Here is a 21,447-nt window from a genome sequence, read left to right as displayed (position 1 = left end):
ATGCGTGTTATGATCCAGGCTGACTTTGCCTGCAGGGGCTGCTCCAGGACCTTCTATAATGCTCCCCACCCTCCCACACAGCATTCTCCTTGTGCTTGGGGCCTATGATTTTGTGCAGGATGGTGGGTGTCCTCTGCTCTGCTGGACAATGTCCTTCTGATTCCAGCACAGAACCCCATTCACTGTTAGCAGACTGCAGCCTGAGCCCCAACATTCTGTAAACATCTCCTGGGGCCATCACAGAATTACCTCACACTCCATTACCTGCACGGTGCCGCAGGGACTGCTCTGAACACTTACCAGGCACAACTGCGCCTGTGGACGAGTTGGCATAATTCAGATTTAGAGCAGATCCCTTGATGAGCAATTTCACAGAAGCCCCACGTTTCTTCTCTAGGAGACACTTTCTCCCGCGTGTCTGCTGTGGAAATGCTTTGGCTGACCTCTCTCAGAGAGGAAAAGTCACTGGCATTCTGCTGGACTCTATGTCAGGGGGTTAGATTTCAGAGGAGATGAGCCCTGGGCACTGGGGGCTGAGGCCTCCTGTCTGCCTGCCTGCCTCTCCCTGGTGGGACATCCTTGCTCTGCCCTATCAGCTCTGAGAAGCCGGGGTCATCCCGCCTCTCTTCGTGTTCTGGCTTCTCGCAGAGGGCCGGGCATGAGGTAGGTGCTCAGTCAGTGTTCGCTGAGTGGATGAGGGCAGGAGGGAAGGCCTGCATGAACCAAGGCCGCAGGAGTGGTAGGGGTTGGAGGGGCAGCACCCGCTCGGGGGCTCCTGGCTCTCAGTGTCCACTGTGCCACCCATCCTGAAGGTGACTAGGGTCCAGAGGAGGACGGAAACGTGATACAGAGGTCACGGTGTGTCCTTTTTGTCTTTCTGAGCCGGCGTTCTTCTCTCTGGGGGCTGTCTGGGGAGAGATTAGGATAAGTGCAGAAAGTACCGAAAGAAAAGAGGTGGTTCTGTTTGTGTTCTGATACGCAAAGCAGGCGTTTGCCGTGAGACATCTGCTTGAAAGCCAGCTACCGTGCAGTGGGAAAGGGTTTTCTGAGCTCATTTAGCTCCTGGGTAACAGATCCAGGCCTGTCTGGCAGCCGAGAACCTACTCTGTGTAGGGGGATACCTTCCACCTACTAGGGCCTGAGTCTTCGTGCTCAGTTTAGTTTTGTTTGAAAGCAGCCCTCCCGCTTTGCAAGGCCTGGAAGCTGGCAGAGAGGGGAGAGACGATGGAGGCAGGGGTGGGTAACAAACCTCGTCCCCCGCCCCCCAGGGGTACATCGAGGGGCCTGGGTGCAGGGCTGTGCTGTGGAGTGAGCGCAGCACGGTGATGAGGTGGGCACGCCCCAGGCGGTATGAGGGTCTCCTTTGCACATCTGAGCTTTCCTGGGGTTTCATGGGGGAGTTGAAAGCCAGGAAGCCTGCCCTGGCAGGGCCCAGGTGATCCAAGATCGGAGGGGGCTGGATGGACAGCTTGGGACAAGCGCTTGATGGCAGACATGGGAGAGAGGGTCTAGGGCCTGCAAGGCGGTGAGAGCCGAAGTGAGGCTAGTGGAGGGAGCTGGGGCATTGCTGGACCCTGAGCAAGGGTGTAGGTGAGGAGAAGTGGTGGGAGAGGGAGAGAGAGGGAGGGAGAGAGAGAGAGAGATGGGAGGGGGAGAGAGAGAGAGGGAGGCAGAAAGGGGGAGAAGAGAGAGAGAGAATGAGGGAGGAGAGGAGAACAGGAACTCTCTGGCCTTCAGCTCCAGCCAGGGATCAGAGAGCCGAGGGCATCCATCACCTGGAGAGCAGAGGCGCTGGAGGTACACACAGCTCCAAGAATGCCTTCCCTCTGCTGCTGCCTGAGCCATCCCTGGGGAGAGCAGGGAGGGAGGACGGGAGCCTGGGTGGCTGAGTGTTTCTACTTAAAGAGGCTGAACACACAGAAACTATTGAAATCTCCAGTTCAGATGAAAATCACTTGACTATCCAAATGGATTCCCTGACACCCCGCCAGATACACACACACACAAGGGCTGGGGCTCCTGCAGGAGCCTGGATCGGTTCTAGAGAGAAACATTGAGGATTACATTTTCTTGGCGTGTTTGGGTGGAATGGGAAAACGTGTGACACACTTGTTTACTTTCTGCCCTTCTCTACTGCCCCCTTCCCTCCTACCCCTCCCACTGCCCCCATCCCAACGTGCTGGGTCTGGTCTCCCTCCAAGGGCGAGGCGAAGAGAGCATGAGCCTGTCCCCGTCATGGGTGAGGATGGGGGCCACCCGGGGTGGAGGGACGGGGACCCTGAGCCTGCTGCTGTGCGGCCCTCCCCCGTGAGCCCTTCTCACACTGCCACACTGGCTGCCTCGGGCTGGGCCGAGTTAGGGAGACGGTGCCTGTGCCAATAGAGAGGTGCCATCCTTAGAGAGACAATATTATGGTGAGCCATAGGAAGTTGCCATTTCTGAAGGTGGAAAACAGTTGAATATCACAAGTTCATGGGGTTCAACCTGAGTGGGAGCTTGCAGCAGGCGGCTGCAGGCCTGAGGCCAGCCCTGAGGTGCCCCAGGAGTGAGCTTGGTCTAATGTGGGCTGGGGGATGGGCCTCCACCGTGGGTTGGCAGATCCTGGCTCAGTCCCAGCACTGCCTCCTACTAAGCAGCCACTTTCCCCCCTCCCCTCAGTGTGCCGTGCTGTAAAATGGAGCAAGGGTGCGGTGGGTGGGGTGGGGGGGTCAACATGGACAGAGGCCAGCACTGTGTCAGGCTTCCTGACCAGGCATCTTAATGTCCATTATCTCCTTTAAGTTAGCCTTCACAATAACCCTGAGAGGAGGCAAAATAGTTTTTTATTTTGTTTTTAATTGTGGTAAAATACACATAACGTAAAACTTACCATCTTAACCATTTTTAAATGTCCTGTTCAGTAGCATTAAGTGCATTCACATTGTTGTGCAACCCTCACCACCATCCATCTCCAGAACATTTTCATCTTCCCAAACTGGAACTGGGTCCCTGTTAAACACAGCTCCCATCCCCCTCCCCCAGCCCCTGACAGCCACCACTCTACTTTCTTTTTATTTTTTTTATTTTTTTAAAGATTTTATTTATTTTTTTCCCCCCAAAGCCCCAGTAGATAGTTGTATGTCATAGCTGCACATCCTTCTAGTTGCTGTATGTGGGACGCGGCCTCAGCATGGCTGGAGAAGCGGTGCGTTTGTGCGCACCCGGGATCCGAACCCAGGCCGCCAGCAGCGGAGCCCGTGCACTTAACCGCTAAGCCACGGGGCCGGCCCCACCACTCTACTTTCTGTGTCCATGAACTTGACTTCTCTGGGGACCTCACATAAGTGGAATCATCCAGTATTTGTCTTTTTGTGACTGGCTTAATTCATGTGGCATTGTGTCCTCAAGGTTCATCCATGTTGCAGCGTGTGCCAGGATTTCCTCCTTTCTAAGGCTGAATCATGTCCCACTGCGTGCACAGACCACATCTTGTTTATCCCTTCATCCATTGTTGGACAGTTGGGTGCTTCCACCTTTTGGCTATTCAAAACAGTTTTCAAAGCCACAGCTTTGGGGTGAGAACTTTGGAGTTAGTGAAGTATGGCGGGTCTCAGTTCCCTCACAGTAGAGGGGTCGGTGATTTCCAGTTCAGGCTGTGGTGAGGAGTTGATGACATCAATAGGAGAAAGAGCAGACTCGGAGCTGCGTGCTCAGACTCCTTTCAAGGAGGGGATTAGCTGACAGCCTCCAGCTGTGAGCTCCTTCAGGGCTGCCTCAGCTTCTGAGCCAACGTCATGGTCTCCTGGGCAGCCCCAGCCAGTTACTGGGAAGCCTCTTGTTCGGAGGCCTCTCATTTCTGCCTGGCTCGGGGCTCCTCCTCTGGATCCGCATCGAAACTGAGGGCTCCCCGTGCCCAAACCTGGGTGTTCTCTGAAGTAAACCTCTTGCACACTCCTAACTGTGTCTCAGTGTCTGCTGGCTGGAATACTGGGAGACCCAGCTGCCACAATCGTCATAAGAAGGAGCTGTGTTGTCAGTTAGCGGCAGAACTGGGCCCCAGGCCTGCTGGGTCTGAGGTCAGGGTTCCTTATTGTCCTTGACTGCCCCTTCATGGCAAGGTTTGGGATAGAGTCACAGAAAGACACTCTAGGAAGAATCTGATGCTGGGATGAGGAGTGCGGGTTTGGAGTCAGAGGCCCGACTTCAAATCCCGGTCTCTGCTGACCTGTGGCACTGCAGGCGGCTTGCTGCGCCTCGGAGTCGTAACGCCCTGAGCTGTGACGTAGCAATGACAGTTGGCTCCCCTGCAGTGCGGACTCCGTCTGCAAAGGTGTGCACAACTCAGTGCGCCGGTGCGTTCAGAGCCCAGTGGAAATTAGTGTGAGTCCAAAAGAAATTGAAAATTAGGATCTGAGCAAGAAAGGAAAATCAAGGTCATTCACTTCCTTTGCCAATCTTCTCCTTGTCCTGTTTCCTACTGAGTTTAACACAATCATCACTTTACACATCATCCCAGGTCTGGGAATTTGAACCCATCTCACTCCTCTGTTGTCATCATGTCCACATCCAATACTGACCTCCTCAATGTCTTCTGGCCCTGTCCCCACTATCACTGCCCTGGTTTGGGCATAGGGTCCCCTGCAAGGACAAATGCATCATCAGTAAGTGCCCTTCATCACTCCCAGATGGCCCCATTCAGGCGACCCTCCACAGCTTCTAAAGCTCTTCTGTCTGTTGCTCAATTGTCTTCGAGCACCTGTATTCAGTAATGATTAGGTTTGGCTGCGTATTACAGAAAACCCCAAATAACAGCTTAGACATGATAAAATTTCATTTTTTCTCACTTTCAAGAAGTCTGGAAGTGGCCATTCCAGGGACACTGCCATGCTCCATGGTTTCAGAGACCCAGGTTCCTTCTATCTTACTGCTCTGCCATGTGTGGCTTCCATTTATTCCCAAGGTTGCCTCCTAGTCCAATATGGCTGCTCAAGTGCCAGCCACACATCTACATTCTAGCTAGCAGGAAGGAAGAAGGGAAAAAGGTCACCATTCCTTCCTTTAAAGACCCTTTCTAGAAACTGCACACACAACTTCCACTTATATCTCATAGGCCAGAATTTAGTCCATTGTCACACATAGCTGAAAGGGAGGCTGGGGCATGGGTATCTTATGTTGAGTGAAATACACACATTTAAGTACACAGTTTGATAAATGTGTCATATGTCTATACCTGAGTCACCACAACCAGGACCACGGCAGCGAGAGACTTGCAGTGCCTCAGCAGACTCCCTTGTGTGGTTCCCAGTTTTGAGACCTCCCCTGGGTCACCACTATCCCGACCTCTGTTGCTAGAGATCACTTTTGCCTATTTTGGAACTTTGAATACATTGAAACATTCAGTGTGGAATCTTTTGAGTCTGGCTCCTTTCACTCAACCTTACGTCTATGAGATTCATCTATGTTGTTGCATGTAGCAATAATTTGCTCTTTTTTAATGCTCTGTAGTATTCCACCACAATTTATTAACCCATTCTCTAATAGATGGACATTTGGGCTGTTTCCAGTTTTTGGCTATTTTAAATCAAGTTTCTATGAACATTCTGTATGTGTCTTTTGGTGGACACGTGTTTTTATTTCTCTTGGATATTTATCTGGGAGCAGAATTGCTGAAGGATATGTAATCATTATTTCAGATGGTCACGTATTCAGCTGAAATCCTCAGCATTCCTCTATTATGGAGGAAGGGGAGCATGACTATTGGGAGCTGACCAGCAATTCCATGGCCCCACACTGTCTACACGTGGAAACCACACCATCCTGGTGTTCGCACACATAGCTCTTGACAAGTGGCTCCACACCTCTATCTCCAGCCTTAGCTCTGACTCTGCCCTGCCCTCTCCCCTTGCGCCAGACACTTCCCTGCCTCTGGGTCTTTCTCACTGCTCCACTCGCCTGGGGTGCATCCTCCTCCTCTCTTCCCCACCCTGCAGACTCACCCCGGCTCACCTGAATCCCACTCATCCTCGAAGTGCAGCACAGGTGTCACCACCTACATGCAGCCTCCCCTGTGCCCCAAGTTGGGACCAATTTCTTTATACCATCTGCTTCCATGGTGTGTTCTACCTTGGCAAATCCATGGAGCACATTTGCCTTGTTATAATGATTTCATAGCATCCCAGAATTTGGAATTGGCAGGGTCCTAGAGGTCCTGAAAGCCCACAGGAGCTTGTCTAACTACTCCTAAGGTGGCTGACCTTGCATCCCATTGAGCTCTCCAGGTCTTCACCTTCCCTTGTCAGTGCTCTCTTTTCTCTCCACTTCCCTCCTGACCTGTCATTTCAATAAATAAGAACTAATGCCTGAGCAACTTTGTCTTTCAAAGCACACGTCTGGCAAAATCTCAGTGGTGGACGAATCCAGCCATCTGCTTTCTCCCCGCTGGCCCACAGAGCTGAACGTTACCTGGCAGATTGGATCCACCCAACCTCAGCTGGCCCCCAGCACTGCCCAGAGTGTCTGTCTATGTTGCCTTGGTCGATTCACACTTCTACTCTCTGCAGCGGCTATTTTTTTTTTTTCCTTTTTTAAATAGGAGAGCATAATTTGCATACATTAAAATTTACCCTTTTTCATGTTTGGTTCTGCAAAATTTGACAAATGCATACAAACATGCAAGCACCACCACAATCAAGATATAGAAGAGCTCCGTTAGTCAACTTCCTGTCCCCCTTTGTGGTTAACCCCTCTCCCACTCTCAGCTCCTGGCGACCATGGATATGTTTTCCATTCCCTACGGTTTTAGCTTTCCCAGTATGTCATATAAATAGAATCACATATTACGTAACTTTTGGACACTGCCTTCTTTCACTCAGGGTAATGCATTTGAGATTCATCCATGTTGTTGCATGTCTCTATAGTTCATTCCTTTTTATGGCAGAGTAGTATTCCACTGTATGATGTATCATGGTTTATTTATTCATTCACCAAGTGAAGGCTATTTGGGATGCTTCTAGTTTTTGGTAATTATGAGAAAAGCCATTTTAAACATTGGTGTACAGGTTTTTGCGTGAAACTAAGTTTTCATTTCTCTTGGGTAAATATCTGGGAGTGGGATTGCTCGGTCATAGGTTTCACTGCAAAACTCTTTTCCAGAGTGGTTGTGCCCTTTAGCATTCCCACCAATGATGCAGGAGTGTTCCAGTTGCTCCACATCCTCATCAGCAGTTGGTAGTGTCAGTTGTTTTTTTTTTTTTAATTTTAGTCGTTCCAATATGGCATGTTATTGTGGCTTTAAATTATATTTTCCTAATGACTAATGATGTTGAGTATCTTTTCATGTGCTTATTTGCTATCCATAGACCTTTTTTGGTGAAGTGTCCTTTCAAATCTTTTGCGCATTAAAAAAATTGGGTTGTTAGGGGCTGGCCTGGTGGCGCAGCGGTTAAGTGTGCACACTCCGCTCTGGCAGCCCAGGGTTGGCAGGTTCTGGCCCTGGGCACGCACCGATGCACTGCTTGTCAAGCCGTGCTGTGGCCGCGTCCCATATAAAGCAGAGGAAGATGGGCACAGATGTTAGCCCAGGGCCAGTCTTCCTCAGCAAAAAGAGGAGGATTGGCAACAGATGTTAGCTCAGGGCTGATCTTCCTCACACACACACAAAAAAATTGGGTTGTCATTTTCTCATTATTGAGTTTTGAGAGTGCTTGTATATCCTGGTTAGAGATCCTTTATCAGATATATGACAGGTAATTATTTTCTCCTAGTCTTTGGCTTGTCTTTTCATTCTCTAAATAACGACTTCTGAAGAGCGTAAGTTCTTCATTTTGATGAAGTCCAATTTGCCAATTTTTTCTTTTATGGATTGTACTTTTGGTGTCATATCTAAGAAATTTTTGTCTAATACAAGGTCCCAAAGATTCTATCCTGTATTTTGTTCTAGAACTTGTACAGTTATAGCTCTTACATTTAGATCTATGATCTGTCTTGAGTTAATTTTTGGTTATGTGTAAGGTTAGTGACTTTATTCTTTAATTTAGTTTATTTTTATGCAAGTAATACAAACATGGGTTTGAAAAGACCACATGACTTAAAATGAAAGGCAGCAATCCCATGCCCTGTCTAACTCCACCTCCTATCTCCGTTCCTCAAAGGCACCATTACCAACTCATTTAATTTTGTCTTTTGTACTTACCTCCATGTAACACGCTTGTACTGCTACTTCTTGATCATTAACTTTAGGCACTTTCTACAGACTTCCTACCATTGAAGATTAGGTTCAATTTCTTACACCTTCCCACATGCCCCCCCAGCCCCACCATGTGCCATGACATGGTTGTATCACAATTTTGGCTAATTCAGTGTTCAGCGCCAATGTCATTATGGCTACATACATATCAGTCACAGCAAAGTAAAATAGCATATTATGATTCCATTTTCTTCCTTAGATTTTTTTCTCTTAGTTAACAATTCATTTTTTTCGTTTGTTTGAGTTGGTAAGTGCCAGTCTCTAAGTTATCCCCACACTCTTTGACAAAGTCTACATTACCTCTCAACATAGTGAAATAAAATCAGGTAATTGTTAAGTGTTTTGTTTGATGTTTGGATTCCCTCTTGCTCCTTTGGCTCCTATCTGCACTGGTGCCCTCCACGCCTGCAGCCCACCCGTTGTCCCAGCACCGCTCCTCCACACGGACGTCCCTTTGCGTCTGCTCTGTGTTGAGTCTCATCTCCTGGACATCAGGCCTCCCTCTTTCCTGGCGAGCTCCCTGGTGGAGGTGGAGCACTTACTCCAGCACATCCTAGGGCATGGCTCGTGGGCCTTCGACTGAAATGTCGTCCTGCTACCTTCACACTGTGTGGGAATTTGGTTGCTATATAGAAATCTGGGTTGGAAATAATTTTTCCTCAAAATTTTAAAGTTGTCACCGCTGCTATTGAGAAGTCTGAAGCCATTCTGATGGCCAATTCTTTGTGTGCGTCTTCTTTTCCTCTCTGGGATGTTTTTGTGGAGGTGGGGTGAGTGGGGGTGCAGGCCTGGCAGCTAGGGGTCTGCGAGCTGAATGGAGGAAAGGGGCTGGGAGCTCCAGCTTTCCCTCTCAGCCTCTCTCACAACTGCTGTGCCTTCCGCTGGGCTTGAATGCCCTGCCAGGGTCCCCCGATTCATTTCTCCAGATGTGGGGTGCCCTCAGGTGAAATACAGGATGCCCAGTTAAACTTGAATTTCAGATAAGCAACAAATAATGTTTTAGAGTAAATGTGTCCCATGCAACATTTGGGACATACTTATACTATAAAAATTATTTGTTGTTTGTCTGAAATTCAAATCTAGTTTGGCATCCTGTTTTTTCATTTCAAATGCTAACACTCTCCAGAGGGCAGCCTCTTTTTTCCTGCCAGGGAAGGACAGTCACCCATTGAGAGGGCTAGGGGAAGCATCCATGTTTAACTACCTGTAAGGACTTTGATTTCCAGCCAGATTTCTATACAGCAGCCAAACTCTCACACGAAGGTGAAAGTCGAATGACAGCATTTCAGACACTCAAGGTCTTCTGGACCCAATCCTTCTGTTTTCAGCCTCTCTCCACACACCCCTGCCTTCAGAGGGACTTGGTACTCCGGTTCTGTGCTTCCCCACTCTCCCGCCCCCACGTCCATCTTTGTAAGCAATGGGCAGAGAGAGGAAAATGAGATCACTCCGAGTTTGTCTCTTTTCCAAATTCTGAAGTTCCATTGACATCTTTCACCTGTTACTGTCTCTTTCCTTTTCTCTTTGGCCCAGTGGGTTTTTACCATTTTATTCTTGAATTCTCACTTCAGTGGGGTGTCCTGAGGGAGCAGAGAGAATTTTTTGGGTAAACTCTTCGTAAAAGTGTGCAAATCATGAGTTCAGAGCTCAACGAAGTTTTACAAAGTGAACACAACTATGCAACCAGCGTGCAGCTCCAGAGAAAGAGCGTGACCAGTCCCCCAGAACTCCCCAGATGCCCGTCCAATCACTGCCCACCTCTCTAAGGATAGCTACTGCCCTGCCTTCAAGAAAACTTTTTACAAGGACCAGATAGTAAATGCTTTACATTTTTTGGGCCATAGGGTCTCTGTTGTAGCTGCTCAACTCTGTCCTTGTAGCGTACAATCAGCCATTTCAAATAGACAATAGTAAATGAAGAGACATGGCCGTGTGCCAATAAAACTTTATTTGCAAAGAGAGGATTTGGTTTCTGGGCTGTAGTTTACCAATCCCTGTTGTAGAGAGTGGTTTTGCCTATTGTTTGACTTTATAGAAATGCAATCATATTGTGTACACTCATTTGTATCTGGCTTCTTTCACTAAAAATTTTGATTGAGATTCATCCATATTATTGCATGTAGTTGTAGTTTATTAATTCTTTTTGCTCTATAGTATGTTATTGTATGAACATACTACAATATATTTATCCATTCTACCATCAATGGACATTTTGGTAGTTTCCAGTTCTTGGTTATTATGAAGAATACTATGAACATTTTTGTATATGCCTCTTGGTAGATACATGTACTCTTTTCTTTTTTAAAATATGTATTCCTAGGATTAGAACTGTTGGTAGGAGGCAGAAGTAACTGTTTTTGATCAGCCATATTCAAATGAAAGTTATTAATTGATCTAGCCCTTTTCAAGGTGAACTTGGATACTTTGGGTTCAAATTCTCCCTCCTTCTCCCCAGGGTGGTTTTTAAATAACCCAGGGGTGTGTCCGGTTATTGGCTAGGCTCTGTTGACAGTGACCTTGCTTGGGTGAACAGCTCCTCCTGGTCCTCAGATTCATCAGCTATGAAATTTAGAGAATGCTCTTCAGAGGGTTGTTGGAAGATTACATAACACAGTGTGTGTCTGCTTCCAGACTTGTAGTGGAGGCTATAGCTGCCACTTCCTTCTAGAGTCTGGGGCCCTTCATAATTTTAGATGATTGATTGGTTCTGGACTCTTGGCTTTGCTGCCAAGAACTTTAAACAAATCACATGTGAAAGTGTTTACTAGAGCAGGCCCTCAGAAGGTACCTGTCACCTAGAAGGGGCTCAGTACTTGTCCTAGTTTCAAAGCTGTGACCTTTGATATAATGACTCTGAGCCCAATCTGGAAATACATAGTGAAGCCTGGGATGCAGGTACCCTGCGACTCAGTCGTCCCCTCCTGGGTATTTGTCCTGGAGAAGAGCTTGCGCCTGTGTACCTGGAGGCCAGCATGAGGGTAATCAGGTGGCCTTGCTGGGAATGGCAGAAAATTAGAAATAAATTAAATAACCATTGGCAGCCAAATGGATAAATACATACTTTTTATCTATTCAACTACTTTATAGTAGTTGAAATGAATACGTTAGATCTACATGGATCTGCATAGATTAACACGGATAAAGCTCAAAAATGTAATGTTGAATAAAAATGTCAAGTTGCAGATGTATATATAAGGTCTGATAAGATGTATATGAAGTTAAAACTCACATAAAATGATACTCTGTTTTGTTGATGGTTATACACACACACACAGAATATATATTTATAACATACAGTTATATGCAGTAAATGTGTAAAAACATAGAAGAGAAAGATTCATATCAACTTCAGGGGAATGCTTACCTCAGGGAAGGCAGAGAGAGATATGGGTCTGGGAAGGCATACAAATGAAACTAATGTGGCCAAATGTTCACCTTGTCAAAGATGGGTGTTTGTTATATTATTCTCTCTCTTTTTATATATATTAGCTCCATTTCAAAAATTTAAAATTATTTAAAAAAATGCTTGGAGTTCCACTTCTGGAATGTAAAGAGCTTTGTAGACCCACTAAACCAGCATAACTGGTGAAAATTATATAAAAAATCATTTAAAATCTCTGGAAATTGTCCTAAGGGCATGCAGCAGAGGAAGAAACATTTATTCAAGAAAACCTACCAAAAGTCAGTAAGAACAATGAGATTCTGTGGCATTTGAGTCACGACCCACCTCCTCCCTCCCCCCTGTCAGTTCTGCGTAACGGAAACTCCACTCCAGGTGGGGCAGCCAGGAACCTAGGACTCCCTTTCCTCGCAGCTCCCAGTCCCAGGCTAGGATCTCTCCCTGAGAGGGGCAGGCTATCAGCATTTCTCATCACTCCTGTGTCAGGAGGTCCCCAAGACCATCCCCAGGTTTGATGATTTTCTGGAAGGACTCATGAAACTCAGAATAGAGTCATACTCATGGCCGTGATTGATTATAGTAAAAGCATACAAAGAAAAATCAGCAAAGGGAAAGGCACATGGGGGGAAGCCCAGTGGAAACAGGCACAAGCTTCCAAAGGTTCTGTCCCAGTGGAGTCACACAAGACACACAATCCCCTCAGCAATAAGTTGTGACAACACATGTGAAATGCTGCCAATCAGGGAAGCTCATTAGAGACTGTGATCAGGGTTTTTATTAGAGGTTGGTCATGTAGGCACCCTCTGCCTAGCATGTGGCAAAATTCCAGACTCCAAAAAAGAAAGCAGGTGTTCAGCGTAAAGCATATTGTTTGCATCAATAATGAGGCACAATGAGCCACTCTTATTATCTAGGGGAGTGGGAACCCTTCTGAAATCCAAGTTCCCAGATGCCAGCCACAGGCCAGTTTTATAAGTAGTTTTATAAGTATCTTTCCAAAGATAGCAGTCAGGCCTTTAATGTTAACTCTTTTTTGTGCCCAATCCTCTCCCCCCAACCCCCCACTAAATGTTGCAGAGACTAAATTCTAGGCAAGTATGGCCACGAGGTCAGGAGCTCCCTTGTTCCATCTAGGTGCCATTCATAGAGTAGAGGCTCTACCTCAGGCATGACACACTGAAAATAATGAGGTCCCTACCACCATTGCCCCAGCTCTTCATAGGGTGGAGATTTCACACCAGGAGAAGCAAGCTGAGAAGCTAGAGGTCATTGCCTCCACCTAGCACTCTGCTCATAAAGCAGGATGTCATTCTAAGAGACGTGGATCACTGTCCCTGCCTCTGGCTTCTGAGTTGTGGCTCAGAGATTTTGCCCAGTGGGAGAAGCAAACTATAAGTTCAGGGAGCTCCAAAGCTCTCTCCAAAGGACCTGGGTTTATTTGTAACAGTGTGTGGGGAAGTTCAAACCTAAGGGCACTCTCAAAAATAGTGGAGATTTTGGTGGTAAGCAATTAAGAGGAGATTGGTAGCTCCATGAAAGCAATAAGATAAACAACAGACCAGCTAGTTTACCAAAGAGAACCAAGGCAAGAGAGAGATAGGACGATCTCTCCTAGGGTCAGAAGAAATCTGAAAGACTGCCCTCAAAACCCACTGCTGCAAAGTGAGCTGAATTTAATTGGATTGGACTTGAAGCAATTTATGCTCCAGGGCATTGTGGAAAACAATAGAGCAATCAGCCAACAATTAGTGGGAGGCTAACAGCTGGGTGTGATACCAACAAAAGCAGACAGCTTAACAGAGAGACCTGGGAGAGAAGACAATCAAAGAGAGCCTTGCTAAATCCGTTGTCATTCTAGGGTGAGTGTGAACATGCTAAAGGCTGCAACCTCTAAGGAGCAATATCAGAAGCCCCACACTGTGGGGGAAATAGACTTCACTAAAATAATCTAACCTAATCACTAAACAAATAAGCAAATAACAAAAAGCCCTGGAGAGGGGCTGGGGAATCAGCACGTAGAGTTGCTCTAATGTATTATCTAAAATGTCCAGTTTTCAAAAAAAATTATGACATGCAAATAAAGAGGAAAATTTGATTATACACAGCAAAAACAAAGTAGGCAACTGAAAATGCCTGTGTGAGGGTCCAATGTCAGATTTAACATGCAAAGATTTCTAAGCAGCTATTATAAATACAGTCAAAGAACTAAAGGACACCATGCTTAAAGAAGTAAAGGAAGGAATTATGACAATGTTGCATCAAAGAGAGAATATCAATAAAGAGATAGAAATTATAAAACACCAAATGAAAATTCTGGAATTGAAAAGTACAATAACTGAAATGAAAAATTCACTAGAGGGCTCAACATAGATTTGAACTGGCAGAAGAAAGAATCAGTGAACTTGAAGATAGATTGATAAAGATTATGTGATCCTAAGAAGAGAGAATAAAGAATGAAGAAAAATGAACAGAGCCTCAGAAAAATGTGGGAAACCATTAAGTGTATCAACATATATGTAATAGGAGGACCAGAAGGAGAGGAGAAAGAGAAAAAAATACTCAAAGAAATAATGGTTGAAAACTTCTCAAATTTGATGAAAAACATTAATACACACATCCAAGAAGCTCAATGAACTCCAAGTAGGATAAACATAAAGAGATCCACACCCAGACACATCATAGTAAAAATGCTGAAAGACAAAGACAAAGAGAAAATCTTGAAAGCAGCAAGAGAAAAATGACTTATAACATACAAGGACTTCTCATTAGAAATAATGGAGGCCAGAAGGCAGTGGGATAACATATTCAAAGATGCTGAGAGAAAAAAAGTGTTAACAGCGAATCTTATATCCAGCAAAGCTATTTTTCAAAAATAAAGGTGAAATAAAGATATTCCCAGAGAAGCCAAAAATGGAGAGAATTTGTTGCTAGCAGAGTGCCTTACAAGAAATACTGAATGAAATTTTTCAGAATGAAAGTGATCCAGACAGTACTTTGAATTCACATGAAAAAACAAAAAGCACAAGATTAAATGTAATTATGTAATTATAAAAGACAGCTTAAATACATATTTAGTCTGCTTTCTTCTCGTAATTGATATAAAAAGCAATATATAAAACCATAAGTATATAACTATATTTTGGGGCCTATACCATAGAGAAATGTAATGTCTGACAGTAACAGCACAAGGAAAATGGAAGGAGCAAATCCGTATTGTGGTAAGGAAATGTCATCAGATAGTAACTCAAATCTACAGAAACAAATGAAGAGAATCTGAAATGGTAAATAAGAAGATTAATACAACAAACTCTGTAAATATATATTTGCTCTCATTTCTTCTCTTCTTTAAAAGACATACAGTTATAAAGTAATAATTATAACAATGTATCATTGGGTTTCTAACATATGTAGATGCAATATATAACATATAACAATTACATAAAAGGGGAAAGAGGGAATAGAGCTGTATAGAAGTAACATTTCTGTATCCCATTGGAATTAAGTTAGTGTAAATTTGAAGTAGATTCACATAAGTTAAGATGTATCTGGTGAGACCCTAGAACAACCACCAAGAAAATAACTAAAAAAAACACAGTGAAAAAATAACTAAAGGAATTAAAATGTTACATTAAAAATATTCACTTAGTTGGAGAGGATGTGGAGAGAAGGGAACTCTCATACACTGCTGGTGGGAGTGCAAACTGGTGCAGCCACTACGGAAAACAGTATGGAGATTCCTCAAAAAATCAAGGATAGAACTACCATATGATCCAGCTATTCCACTGTTGGGTATTTATCCAAAGAACTTGAAAACACCAATTTGTAAAGGTACATGCACCCCTGTGTTCATTGCAGCGTTATTCACAATAGCCAAGACTTGGAAGCAACCTAAGTGCCCATCAAGGGATGAATGGATAAAGAAGACATGGTATATATACATAATGGAATACTACTCAGCCATAAGAAACGATGAAATCCAGCCATTTGTGACAAGATGGATGCACATTGAGGGTATAATGCAAAGTGAAATAAGTCAGAGGGAGAAGGTCAAATACCATATGATTTCCTTCATTAAGTAGTAGATAATAACAAAAATAAGCAAACACATAGGGACAGAGATTGGATTGGTGGTTACCAGAGGGGAAGGGGGGAGGGAGGAGGGGGAAAGGGATAATTCGGTACATGTGTGTGGTGATGGGTTGTAATTAGTATTTTGGTGGTGAACATGATGTAATCTATGCAGAAATAGAAGTATAATGATGTACACCTGAATCTATGCAGAAATAGAAGTTTTTTTACCTGAAATTTTTACAATGTTATAAACCAATGTTACTGCAATAAACAAAAAATAAAAAAAAATTCACTTAATGCAAAAGAAAGCAATAAAAGAGGAATAAAGGAACAAAAAGACATGTGGCATATAGGAAAAAAAGTGAAATACTGATGTAAATCCAACTATGTCAATGATTACATTAAATGTGAATTGATTAAACAACCCAAACAAAAGGCATAGATTGTCAGACTGGATAAAAAACAAGATCTAACTACATGCTGTCTACAGGAGATCTATATTAGATTCAATGATGCAAGCAAGCTGAAAGCAAAAAGCTGAAAAAAGATATACCATGGAAACAGCAACCATAAGAAAACTGGAGTGGCTATACTCATATGAGACAAAGTAGACTCTAAAACAAAAGATGTTGCTAGACATAAAGGATTTTGTACTTATGAAAGGGGCAATTCACCAGGAAGATATAACAATTATAAATTTATATGTACTTAACCACAGAGCTCTAAAATACAGGAAGCAAAACTGACAGAATCCAAGGGAGAAATAGACAATTCAACAATAATAGCTGAAGACTTCAATAATGATAGAACAACTGAGTAGAAGATTGTGGGGGAAGAGGCAGAATCACCCTCTGCCCTTTCCCTTAAGGTTCTTATGGCTGGCCAAATAATCAACAAGACAGGTTAGCAGGAGAAAATAATACCAAGTTTAATAACATGTATACATGAGAGAAACTCAGAAATGAGCAACTCGTCCCTCTGTCTAAGCTGCTTGCTTAAGTATTGTACCTAAAGGCGAGGAGTGTGTTGGGGGTGGGTAGTGGTCTGGGACTTCAGACGCCAGAAAGAATTCTTTTCAGGGTCATCTATAGATAATGTGGTCAGGGAGGAGCAGAGTTTTTGATAAAAGAGGCTTGGTGCCTTTCCTATTGTAACCTCTATCCTACATTATCTTTATAGCCATCATGATGACAACTCTTTCTTGAAACAGATCTTTTGTTTTAAATTCTTTAGGCAGTTTGGGAGGGGAAACAAATATTCTTCCTGAGTTCTCTGAGTCCTTATTGTCTTCAGCTCAAAATAATCCGCATACCAGAGTGGTGCCTCCTGGGGTAGCTTGCCCTGAGCACCATCAAGATCAACAAGGAAACAGACCTGAACAACACTGTAAAGCAACTAGACCTAACCGACATCCACAGAACACTACCCAACAACAGCAGGGCGCCGGAACAGCCTCCAGCCTGCCAGTCCGCCTTCCGCCAACGGAGCGTGCAGAGCCGCCTCTCCTCGCCGTTGGAATTTGCTTTTCCCGGAATCCTAACGAGGTCGAGCACCTTTTCATTGTCTATTGGCCAAAGTCCCCTTTCTGTGAAGTGTGCTCAAGCCCAGTTCTTCAGCTTGTTTTTGGTCACCCATCTGTCCACCTTCTCTATGTTCGCTGTTTCTAGACGACGTCTACGGGACCGTGTCGCTCGAGCCCCTGCTCCTCCTGACTCCGGCTGTCCCGGCTGGTCGCGAGCACGCTCCGCCCCCGCGAGGCGTCTCCCTGGCCCCGCGGGCGGGAGCGCGTCCGGCCCGGCTCGGCCGCGCCGCAGGGCAGGGGCTGCTGCGCTCCCCGCGTCCGGGTCGCGGCGCCGCGCGGGGAGGGCGGGCGGGCCGGCGCGCCGGCTTGTGAGGCGGGAGGTGGGCGGGGGATGAGCCGCGCCAGGCTCCCGGGGACCTGGCGTCCTGGGCGGCCCTGGTCCAGTGGGGGCAGTGACGCCTGACCTGCCTGAGCGTGCTCTTGCCTGGTCCTACGCATGTTCCAGGGCGCTCTTGGGTTTTCCTGCTCAATATGCTCTCGTTCTTCATCCTTCCTGGTTTTAAACGAGCCGACGAGCCATCCTGGCACCGCGACCTCCCTCCCCAGGGATCCTGATGTAGTTAGCGTTCTTGGCTCTGGGGTCCTGTCTCTGCCGAGTTTCACATCCTGCTGGCGGCCAGGTCCTGTCTGACCCGCAGCCGCTGCACCCGGCCCGGGGGAGCCAGGCGAACTGAAACCCCGGACCTGGAGAGCCTGGCTGGTGGCTCTGAGCAGAGAGCCAGGGCTGCGGGCCGACAGCTGCAGACCCCCGGGAGCCAGCCGCCGATGCGCTGCTCGGACTCCTGGTTCGCGGGACAGTGGGCACGCGGTTGGCGTGTAGCGGCAGGTTTGGGTGTGAATCCAGACCTCAGTGCGCCCCCAGCCCTGTGACCTGACAAGCATCCGGTTTCCCGTCTATAAAATGGGAAGGATCATAACAGCATCAACCTCCTGGCAGGGCCCGGCAGCAGCAGGCTGCTGTGAACTTTGAATGCGGTGAAGTATGTAGAGTGCTGGGCGCGGCGGCTGGGGCGGGGTTTGTGTTCACTGTGATGAATCACACAGAGAAAAGCCTCCAGCAGACAGCAGCACAACGCCACTCGAGATCATGCGTTCTTCCGTAGGACAATAAATGTGCTTAGTTCAATTGCTGTAGAAAAGAAATGGTTGCTCCCTCCTGTCGCTGACCCCAGTTCCTGAAGTCCTGGAGGGGTGCACTGTGCCAGCTTGTTAGGAATATTGCCACCCTCCCTCTCCCCACACCCATACATACATTTATACACACACTCGTATACACATATAAACACAAATGTATTGTTGGGAAAAGAATTAAAATCTCCTGCCAACCGAGAAAAGCTCTCCAAGAAGGCAGAAGAGAAAGAAAACAGTTTTGTTATTAAATAAGCATTGAACCAGGCTCCAGTGTTCATCACAGGCAGTCCGCTAAAGAGATCGCAAAGAAAATAAGAAAGATCGCCCTTATATGGCCTGGCAGAAACACCCCATCGCACACACGCTGGTTGTGTTTATCCCAAGGAAAAATGAAACTTCTATTCCTTGACAAGCAGGAAGTTGCATTTCGGGGCCTGGGCTTTAAACCCCTGAGAAGAGGGGAGACAGGCACCACCCTTCAGGATGCTCACATTTTAGAGAGGGCGCCCGGGCTTCTGGAGGGCCAGTCCTGGGATGCAAAACTCGCAAGAGGCTCATTTAGCTTTTGAAAAAGATTTACAAACGTCTCAATGAGACAGAGGTGGCATTTACAATATCAACTTATCTAAGGGAAGTGTTAAAGCAGGGCAGAAGTTCCTGTCTCCTTTTTTTACACCAGAAAAGATTCCACTTTTTTCTTTATACATTTGTATTACAGAAATTACAAAGCACACACGTACACACACACACACACACACGCTTATACATACTCATGTATGCATACACACATCCATATACACGTGTGCACACATACCTACATATACACGTCTGTACATCTACACATACACTCACTCATAGGAACACTCCCACTCACATACATACGTGGGCACACACGTATAGGGATACGTATGCATGTATGTGGTGTGTGTGCTGTGTGTGTGTTCATGGCCTTGTCCACACCCTATAATGGAACCAGGTTGTGCACTTTGTTCTCTCTCTTGCCTTTTTCACTGATCTTGTACCACAGACGTTGTCTCTTCTCAGCAGATGGGAGGATAAGGGTAATGCAGACTCCTAAGCTTTCCCGTGCCAACGCTCCCCGAGGCGATTTATCGACAGGAGTGCATTCAGCCCTCAGACCCTAAGAGGTACATACTTCTGTATCCCCCTTTTACAGATAGGGCGACAGAGGCTCAGAGAAGCCCAAAGGGACGCAGCTGGTGCGGCTTCGTTGTCTTAGGCAGCAGGGTGCTCCACCGTGCGCACCATGATGGGGTAAATGGTCCCAGCCAGAGGGGCGAGTAAGGAGGCTGGAGGCAAGAGCACTGCCCAGGGGTCGGCTGTGTGGGTCTGGATCTGGCCTAGCTCCTGGTGTGGCTGTATGTGAGCCCCTCCCTCCTTGGGTCTGGTTGCCCCTTGTGATGGGTGAGACGGCTGGGCCTGTGGTGTGTTAGGGCCAGCTCCGAGTTTGCTGGTGTGGCTGCCCCCAAACCTGCCCGCGCATTAGTTCCTGAGAACCTGGGCCCACCTAGAATTTCCTTCAGTGACTCAGGTGTCAGAGGCCCTTTCCCAGAATAGTGGAGAACCCGTGGTGTTAGGAGCATACAGAGCGTCTGCTGGTTGAGTGTATCTTTTGTCCTTTGTCCTCATGTCCCTTGCCTTCTTTCATCCTCTCCTTTTAGTTCTTCATTTTGGCTCAGAGTTCATATTATTATAACTGATGCAAACCTCAGTCAGAGCAGAGCCATGGAGTAATCTCTGGTTACCTTTCCTTTTGTACATTACAGTTCATTTTCTCTGGGGGTAATAATTACATTACTATTATTATTAGTTTCCTTTTGCTTAGCTTTCTATGTTCTGAAGATACTGAAGAGAGAAGTTCTCGGAGCAGTGCCTGGACTGGTAGATACTCAACAAATGTGTGTTGCAAGAATGAAGAAATCTTGCTGTTGTTCGTGGGGAGTGGAGAATCATTGTAACAGAATATGCTGGCTGCTGTTCTAATCTCTTCATAGCTCTCAACGTATCTAGTCTTCACCACAATCCTATGAACAGATATGATTCTCATCCCTTTTTTGCAGATGGGGAAACTGAGGCACAGAGAGGTTTAAGGTCACACAGTGAGTAACTGGCAGAGTAGGGTGGAGTTGGGCAAGGCCCTGGAGGGCTGTGGGCAGAAAAAGCCCCCCGGTGCTACTGGGATCAGTCCCCCAGGTCAGGGAATGCTACTCCCTGATGGGAGGTACACATATCACCTCATTCAGTTCTCTAATGTCCTTGCGAGTGAGGTAGGAATTATTAGTCCTACTGTTCAGGTAGGGACACGAAGGCTGGGAGAGGGAAGGAGAAGTGCCCGAGGCCACACAGCCAGGGTCTGGTGGGGCTGGTGTGGGAACCGGTGGCCCGGAAAGCTCTGCTCCCTTGGATCCGCCCTGCTCCCCTGTCCGCCGTGGACTGGGGCTCGCTGTGCTGCAGTCCCGGCTGCGGACAGGCAGAATGGCGACTCGGAGCCCTTGGGCCCCTCTCTGAGGGCCAGCTACCTGAACTGGGGGCTGGAGAGTGAGGGAGGGCAGGAGGTGGGGCTGCGGGGCCTCTTTCTGAGACAGAAATGTGTGTTTTTGGGTGGGGGGTTGGTAATTGGAGAGTATGTGTGCTCGTGTCTTAATTTCTTTCTTCTGATTGAAAAGTGGAGCACGTAATGATTGCAAACCACTTGGGCGGCGTAAGTACAAAACGCTCTGTGATCCTACTCCCACAGTGATGATGGCTGTCACCAGTTGGGGACATTCCCTCAGACCAGCTCCTGCACATGCCCAGTCATCGGGACACCACTCCATGTGTTCTGTTCTGCACCTCAGTTTCTCCACTTACTGCTCTATCTTAGCTGGTGCATGCACATTTACTTCATTCTTTTTAACAGCTCTATAGTAGTCCCTTGAGTGGTACAATATGGTTTATTTAGCTAATTTGTTATTGATGCTCATTTAGGTTGGAGAAATTCTTTTAAAGGTAGTTCAGCCCAAACTCATTAGTAATTGA

Source organism: Diceros bicornis, chromosome 2, assembly GCF_020826845.1.
Source record: "Diceros bicornis minor isolate mBicDic1 chromosome 2, mDicBic1.mat.cur, whole genome shotgun sequence".
NCBI lineage: Eukaryota > Metazoa > Chordata > Mammalia > Perissodactyla > Rhinocerotidae > Diceros > Diceros bicornis.
Note: the sequence above shows the minus strand (reverse complement) of the source record.